The sequence below is a fragment of the Saccopteryx bilineata genome, chromosome 1 (genome assembly GCF_036850765.1).
Source record: "Saccopteryx bilineata isolate mSacBil1 chromosome 1, mSacBil1_pri_phased_curated, whole genome shotgun sequence".
Classification (NCBI taxonomy): Eukaryota; Metazoa; Chordata; class Mammalia; order Chiroptera; family Emballonuridae; genus Saccopteryx; species Saccopteryx bilineata.
Window position 1 is genome coordinate 350,113,779 of NC_089490.1, and position 7,498 is coordinate 350,121,276.

The 7,498-nt window shown below is 43.0% G+C and overlaps 1 pseudogene; it reads left to right on the forward strand.

Moving 5' to 3' along the window:
- Positions 1–1,123: 1,123 nt before the first annotated feature.
- Positions 1,124–1,870, forward strand: LOC136320576 (olfactory receptor 51L1-like; annotated as a pseudogene).
- The last annotated feature ends 5,628 nt before the right edge of the window (positions 1,871–7,498 follow it).

Consider the following 7,498-nt stretch of genomic DNA (forward strand, 5'->3'; position numbering starts at 1 on the left):
TCTACTGTGTGCCCTGGCCGGGAATCGAACCCGGGGGGACTCCTGCACGCCAGGCCGACGCTCTACCACTGAGCCAACCGGCCAGGGCAGCTTAGACATTTTTCTCAGGAGAGGGAGGAGTCCCACCTCACCTCATTGCAATGTAGCTAAACACCCCAGAACACACTCACCTGGCTTCTAGACCAGAGCTTCCCCGGGGCAACAGGCTTGTTAATTCCTGTCTCCCTCCACAGCACTCTGCTCTCCCAGCACCCCCTGTGCCTAAATCGGGCAAGGCTGGGAGTCCTAAAGTCATAAATTTCTGCACAGCACTCTGCTCTATCAGCACTGCATGTTTCTTTCTAAGGCCTCACCAACAGTAAGTACTCTTTTGGGGATTGTGCCTGGAAGCCTATAGAAGAGTATTGGCACTTCTCTTCCTTCCACAGGTAATAGGGGCTGTGCTCACTAGAGAGATAGAAGTTGCACCCTGACGATGCCATCACACACACCCTAGTCTCTGCCATTTGGTTCCCAGACAGAAAACTTCTCTGGTGAGAGCTATATACCAGAGGTGGGGGAAGCTGGCCTTCTTTCCAAAGCCACATGGTTTAGTAGTCTGGGTCTTTGCCAAAAGCGTCCCTGTAGAAAGTGCACTGCAAAAGATACTTCTAAGACTGAGAAGGGCAAAGTGGCCCTGCCAGCAATCCTTGATGTACTCTGAACTCTCTTAGCTGGTACTGTAATAATAACAATAGAAGTGCTGATACCTGGGAAAGTGGTGTCTGGGTCTCTGAATTTCACCTATGCTATGTGGGCTCCTGTTCCCATCTTTGTTATTCTGGATTGGAGGTCGCTGCATTGGTTTGACATACTATTCTCTTAAGGAGAGGAAGTTCCACATCCATGATATTCCTTCAGCTTTTAAGCCACTGCACATGAGTGCAGGGGTTAGCCACTTCTGTGTCTCTGCTCTTTTTACCAGTTTTCTATGTGGATTTTTCTGTAAGTGCTTGGTTATAATAGTACAGATCAGGTAGTCTTCAGTTGGTTTTTCAGATTGATTGCTCTAAATTTTAGTGGTAAATCTAGCTTGGGGTTTGAGTGTAGCTTTCACCTACTCTGCAGCCATCTTGGAATTCTCATGTACATCTTCCTGTCCATGTTGGCAGCCTCTGATCTGGGTGCCTGTGACTCAATTTTTTCAAATATGATGAGGCTGTTCTGGCCGGGTGCTTGTAAGTGGTCCTTTGATCTCTGAGCAACACAGATGTCCTTCATCCATACCTTCACCTTTGTAGAATCTGGTGTGCAGCTGCCATGACCTTTAATTGTTTTGTTGCCATCTAGTCCCTCTGTACTCTGCTACAATTTTTATCCTGTCAGCCATGGCCAAACTGGGGGCTGCTCAACCTCCCAGGACCCATTTTCCTGAAGCATCTGCTCTTCCCCAGATTAGTGTACACTCTCACTTCTACTGCCCACACTGTAATCTTGTGAGACAGGCCTTCTTTGACACCCAGATCAACAGCTTGATTGGCTTGGTTTCCATCTTCCTCTCACTGTGCCTTGACTCCTCCCTCATCCTGCTCTGCTATACTGTGATTTTATAGACTGTGCTGGGCATTGCATCACCTGGGGAATTACTCTGGGCACTCAACATGTGTGTCTCACACTTGTGCATTTTTCTCATCTTTTATTTGCTCAAACTGGTGATATCTGTGGTGTACCCAGTAGAGAAACACAGCTACCCAGCTCTGGCAGGGCTCATGGCCAACCTGCACTTCTTGGTCCTGCCCTTCATAAACCCCATTATTTATTGCTTCAAGTCTAAGCAGTTCTGTCAGGGCCTCCTAAAGTCCTCCAAGAGAAAAGAGTTAATGTTTCCTAGAACACCTGAAGGACCAAGGGAAACATAACCCCAGTGAGTCAACCTGAATCTTGGAAAGGAGGAAGATTAATGGTGAAGAGTTAATTTTTTGGTTTTATTTTAATGATTAAGTTATAATGTTCAAACACTTTGTGTAGTACTATCATCTACTATATTATGTTTTTGGTGAGTGAAACCATTGAAAAGCACATCAAAGTATTGTCTTAATACTCTTCAATATAATTAACTTCATGTAGAGTGACTTCTCTTTAACCAGGGGACTTAACCATGTTAACTGTGATATGCATGTGCATATCTTTTCGTGCAGGTACCTCTCCTCATTTCTTCACTGGATTTCCTCCCCCAAACCCTCATTTCTTTTCTAAACCTTAAGGAAGAACTACAGTATATTCATATTATATATGTTTGTTTATTATGTTTAAGTAGGCTATATTCACCTTAACATCGACTCTCTGCATCCAAATTAAATATTATTTATTTATTTACTTAATTTTATTTTTTTTTAGAGAGAGAGAGAGACAGTGCAACAGAGAAACAGAGAGAGGGACAGATAAGGGATAGACAGGAAGGGAGAGAGATGAGAAGCATCAGTTCTTTGTTGTGTCACCTTAGTTGCTCATTGATTTCTTTCTCATATGTGCTTTGATGGGGGGGAGTGATGGCTAAAGCTGAGCCAATGAGCCCTTGCTGAAACCAGCAACCTTGGGATTCAAGCCAGTGCCTTTGGTCTCAAGTCAGCGTCCATGGGGTTGTGTCTATTGTCCCACACACAAGCCAGTAACCCTGTGCTCAAGTTGGTAAGCCTGCACTCAAGCCAGCAACCTCAGGGTTTTGAACTCGAGTACGTTATGTCCCAGGCTGACACTCTATCTACTGCGCCAATGCCTGGTCAGGTTATTTTATTTTAAGTGAGAGGAGGGGAGATAAAGAGACAGACTCTGGCATGTGCCTTGACTGGGATCCACCTGGCAAACTCTGTCTGGGGCCCAAGTCAGACCAACTGAGCCACTAGTTATGGGAGGGGAAGAGTAGAGAAGCAGATGGTTGTTTCTCATGTGTGCCCTGACTGGAGATTGAACCCGGTACTTCCGCATGCTGGGCCAACGTTCTATCCATTGAGCCAATCAGCCAGGGCCCAAATGTAATATTAATCAGCTCATTTACCAAGGAACAAAAAAACAGGAGTGGGTGGTGGGAAACTCATAGGACACCATGGTTTATGCAGAATTTACTAGCACTTACTTAAAGTTCAGGGAGTGGTAGTTTTTTCTTGGTTCTCTTCTTGTCTGTCTATTTTGAGCTAGAGAGAAAGCTTGACATTGCCAAGCCTAGGATAGCTATTCAGTGTAACATCTGGATAGTGCTGGTTTCTTAAGCATCAATAGTTAAGGTGAATATCCACTCACTTCTGACATAGGTGCACTGCTAGAATATAAGATCCATGTGGCCCAGAATTCAGGGACAGTTATGTTCACTGATGTATTCCCAGCCTCAAGAGTGGCATCTTTCAGATACTAGATGCTCAATATGTATTGTTCAATAAATGAATAGGAAAGGTGAAAGGGCAGAAGATTCTTGACAGCTCATCCCCAAGGAGGGAGAATACTAAGAGGTCTGAATGTCTGAAAACTGGGGACATCAAGCAGCTGGTAAACATCAATGAAATAAGGTTGGATGCCAAAGACTTTGGGGACAAAATAAGATTTATATGGTCATTAAGGCTATTTCTAAGGGTGCAGCTCAGGGATTAGTTGATTTTGTGTGTGTGTGTGTGTGTGTGTGTGTGTGTGTAGATTATTCCAAAGATATTTCTAAACTACTAGGGGAAATTTTGCCCCCAAACTGATGGGTGTCTCATTTCATCACTAGCATTGCCTTTGGCCTGCTCATTCCTAAAGAACCCAAAATATTTCTTAAAGAATTGAGTAAGGATATTCCTGGTAAAAAACAAACACTTAAATTTAGTTGGAAATGTTGTCTCCCTTCTTCTATATATTATAGCCACTGTAGAATGTATTCTAAGGAACCCAGAACTCTGTGTCTGTCAGCTAGAAAGAGGTCATTGCCAACCCTGTGTGTCTGAAGGTCATAGATTCATTGAACCCGAAGCAAGGACAACAGATATTGAGATCAGAGTTACCATTTTAGAACAGTATGTGTAATAGTAGCTAACCAAAGTTTTCAGTAAATTCTTTCTGATTGTCCACTTTGAATAGATAGCAAGAGCTCAATATTCCTCTTTAGGGCCACAAATCTTTTACTGAACAGGCGGCAGGAATTTCCTCTTCAGAAAGTTAGCAGAATTAAGCTTGAATATTAGACACCCAGTATATGTTTGTAGGGGTCCTTTGGCTTCATTGTTTTGCCTTTACTCAACAGCAGTTTTGAGCTTGGAGCCATCTTTTACCCATGAACCACATCACCTCATTGCTAGTCATTCCATGGCTGCACTGATGTCAAGAGGTCATGAGCACTAGCCCTGGCCGGTTGCTCAGTACTAGAGCGTCGGCCTGGCGTGCAGAAGTCCCGGGTTCGATTCCCCGCCAGGGCACACAGGAGAAGCGCCCATCTGCTTCTCCACCCCTCCTTCTCTCTGTCTCTCTCTTCCCCTCCCACAGCCGAGGCTCCATTGGAGCAAAGATGGGCCGGGCGCTGGGGATGGCTCCTTGGCCTCTGCCCCAGGCGCTAGAGTGGCTCTGGTCGCTACAGAGTGACGCCTCGGAGGGGCAGAGCATCGCCCCCTGGTGGGCAGAGCGTCGCCCCTGGTGGGCGTGCCGGGTGGATCCCAGTCGGGTGCATGCGGGAGTCTGTCTGACTGTCTCTCCCCATTTCCAGCTTCAGAAAAATACAGAAAAAAAAAAAGAGGTCATGAGCTCTAAAAAATCTGGAGTCTATGTCTCTACATCTTTTCCATCATGGTACAAAAGCCTCGTCATGTCTCTTAATACTCCCTCTGCTCCACAGACCCAATAATGAGTATCTCAGCCTGATGCAAGGGGGAGTCCTGAGATGGTATCTAAAAAGCTTTGCTACCAGGTTAGCCAGTTAAAAAGATTATCAGGGTATGATGTACAGTGGCGTCTAGGTTTTGGCATTAGTTAAAAAAATTCTGTGTCCATGAATCTGAAGTTTTGGTTCTTAATCTTTTGGTTAACGAGACTCTTACCCATCCATGAAGAAAATCTGAGTTAAGCAAAATCTTACCTCTGACCACTACCAGCTGTGTAAATTTAAGTTGTTTTATCTTCTCTGAATCTTCATTTCCTTATCTTTATAAAGTGGTGATAATTCCTACCTTACAGAGATGTCATAACGATTCAAGTACATAATGGACAGAGAGCACTAAATCCAGTAGCCAAGAACCAGTTTTACGTGTGTTTGTGTAGTTATTGAACCAATGTCTATCTTCTGTATTTACTGCAAGCACCAGCAAGGCATTGTTTTCCTGACTTGTCTACCTTAGTACTTTGCACGTGGCCCAGAATATTGAGAATCCTTTATCTTTAAAATAAATGAATGAAAAAGAAAAGACTAAATTCCTGGCAAATGATAAATGTAATTAATTATATAATTTTTATTGAGCTCAGTAGATGGGAGCATTTATTATTGTTATCATCATTATGTATTAGGCAGCTTTGTACCTAATATTAATATACAGTAGTTTTGATTTTAGGAAGGAAATGGCAAATGCTGATTGTTTTGTTGCCAATGCAGAATTTTTGTGCAAGTTCACACTGCTCCATAGAATCCTTGGACCTATTAATTCATAACTAAGCTTCTATAGGATTCTAGGTACCAAACGGGTAATCTAATCTGATCTAAAAGAAGTTTATAATATAAAATTCCAGGATCCAAGGCTTGTCCTTTGTTTAACTAGACTCTAGAACAGGGGTCCCCAAACTACGGCCTGGCCCGCGGGCCACATGCGGCCCCCTGAGGCCATTTATCCGGCCCCCACCGCACTTCTGGAAGGGGCACCTGTTTCATTGGTGGTCAGTGAGAGGAGCATAGTTCCCATTGAAATACTGGTCAGTTTGTTGATTTAAATTTACTTGTTCTTTATTTTAAATATTGTATTCGTTCCCGTTTTGTTTTTTTACTTAAAAATAAGATATGTGCAGTGTGCATAGGGATTTGTTCATAGTTTTTTTTATACTCCGGCTCTCCAACGGTCTGAGGGACAGAGAACTGGCCCCCTATGTAAAAAGTTTGGGGACCCCTGCTCTAGAACATACTCTAAATCTGGGATATCCTAGAGCTGGATGGGGTCATTAGTGACTGGATAATGAGTGGTTGACTAAGTATGTAGTTTTATATCAAGTAAAAATGTTGTGCACACTCTTACTCTAGGCCTGACTGCTAGCATTCAAAGTATTGGGTCAGAGATGGTCCCAGACAAGAGAAGAAGGAAAAGGAAAAGGCCTGTAGAAAGCAAAATGTCTCAAGTTCTTCAAAGCCAGGACTTCCCAAGCATATTAATCTACATTGTACATGGAATGGTCATGGGCAAAGATTTCCTCATAGCCCTTTGTAAAGAGCTGTTTTTCCTTTTACAGGGGAGAAAAAGGAGGTCTACAGAGGTTAATTTAATATACAACTGCTATAAATTCCTTCAGAGTGATGTAAAATTGTGATTAATACAAAATTATCTTGTTGAAATGCTTTGCAGATTAGAACTATATAAGGAAATGGACCTTAGAGAGTTATCCTTCTGAACTCCTTCTACCTTCTTCCATGAACCAGTGTAGGAGAAAAACTTGAAGGAGACAGGAGAGAAATAGAGTTCAACTGCAGAAATGAGAGGAAGGAGCCGGAAGGGGAGAGAGGACACACAGAGAAGAGTATTGACTGAGTTCCTGGGTCTTACTTCTGTGTGGTGGGCCTTGCTGGGGAGTTATCTTGCTCTTATCCTGATTAAGAAATGCTGCAGAGGCGTGGTGGCGTGATAGATTTCCTTGGTATTTTCCCTTGAGATTTCAGCAATTTAAATATCTATTACTCAACAAAGGATTTTTCTGCTTAAAGCACAAACACATCTGAGTGATCTGTGCATTGAAACGTCTAAGGGTGGGTAAGTGGAAGCAAACCAGAGAGCAGAAAAAGGAGAAAAGCTGAGAGAAAGTACAGATGTAGCCCTGCAGCCATAAGCTCATGAAGCTGGCTCAGCCCAGAGAGTGTAGGAATCAGGTTGTGGCTGGCACTCCCTTCAGCCTGGAGAAGCAGAAAGATTTAGTGAGCAGTCCTGCAGGAATAAACAGAATGAAGTGCAGTTGATAGAAACAAAGCCACAGAAGTGTGCATGAGTACCTTAAACATGTCAGAAAGAACACAGTTCTCTAACTTCATGTCTGTACCAAGGGGATGAAGGTGACTGAAAAGAAATCATAACGATGAAGAAATCTCTCTCTCTCCTCATATTTAACCCTTGGAGATCATCCATCAAGCATGATGTAGCAAAACGCTGTGATCTGTTTCTAGATCTGTCACTTATCAAATATGAAAATAAACCAATCATTTTAACTCTTTGAGCCTTTTATGTATCACTTGTAAACTGGGAATAATGGTTATTTCATGGGATCATTGTTAGAATAATATTAGAATATAAAGGCTTGTGGGGAAGGAGATGAG